This window comes from Chrysochloris asiatica, unplaced genomic scaffold, assembly GCF_000296735.1.
Source record: "Chrysochloris asiatica unplaced genomic scaffold, ChrAsi1.0 scaffold00125, whole genome shotgun sequence".
Classification (NCBI taxonomy): Eukaryota; Metazoa; Chordata; class Mammalia; order Afrosoricida; family Chrysochloridae; genus Chrysochloris; species Chrysochloris asiatica.
Genome location: NW_006408643.1, coordinates 8096651 through 8097719, shown reverse-complemented (window position 1 = coordinate 8097719; position 1069 = coordinate 8096651).

The window sequence follows — 1069 nt, the reverse complement described above, 5'->3', positions numbered from 1 at the left end:
ACTTTGTTTGTATGTATTTTATTTTTGTGTTAATGTTTCCGATCTTCTGAGAACATAATAATGTTTTAAAAGATATTTGGTGTACCAATGCTCTTTCTAAATTGAAAACATTTTGTTGTTGTTGTTAAAATGTGGGCCATCTTGTATGTATGCATTTTGTCTTTTTAAGAGGAGGAAAACTATATTATGCTGTAGATGTTAAAAGAACTCTTGGTCCAAACCCATCCCTTCAAATTCACCATTCATCACTTCTGACCATGAGACTTGATGCTGATTAAGACCTGGAAAGAGAACAGACTCCAGCCGAACTGTGAGGGCCCTTCCCAGGTGCAGCTGACCACTGAGACACCCAACCGCGGAGGAGTGGACGAACTACTCAAATAGAGGAACTGGTAAAAAGGGACGTTCCCCAAGGGACATGTAGTTACCAGTGGGAAACACATTTCTCACCTAGGGAACCTCTCAAAGTGACCCCGGAAAGAATCTGAGAGGCTGCCTTGCCACACCTTTGCCAGATCGTCACGTTTTTCCCATGTCCCTCTCGCTCTCAGGGGTCTAAAGAACTAGTCCCACCGAGTAGCCACTTCTCAGCCCTGGTAAAATGGGGGTACACTGGAGCTTATAAACGTATGGGTTCTCTTCCTCTAAGAATGGGCTAAAACATATTGATTAAGAGGAGTGATATGTTGAATCTTCATCAACTTTTAGTAAAGGGATGCAGACTTATTGAAAATGGAGTTCCTCCTGCAGTTGTCAGCTCTAGGCGTTGTCTTCCGGGTTCTTCTGCTTGTGGTCAACTATTCAATTAGGGTTTCAGGTCTTGATATGCTTAGCTTTGTCTGGAGGCTAGTCTTCTCAGGATTACTATTCTTGTTGGATTAGAAATGTCTTACCCACTTCCTTGATCCCTGTTTATGGTAGGAGAAAACTCAGGGTACAGGGGTAAATACGAAGCCAGAATAAGAGGGGTCTAGGGCCCAAGGGTTCTAACGTGACCCTGACGAGATGGTTTGGGTTTAGAAGCTAATATGGGTAAAATGTACCATTGCCATGAGGGACATGCAAAGGG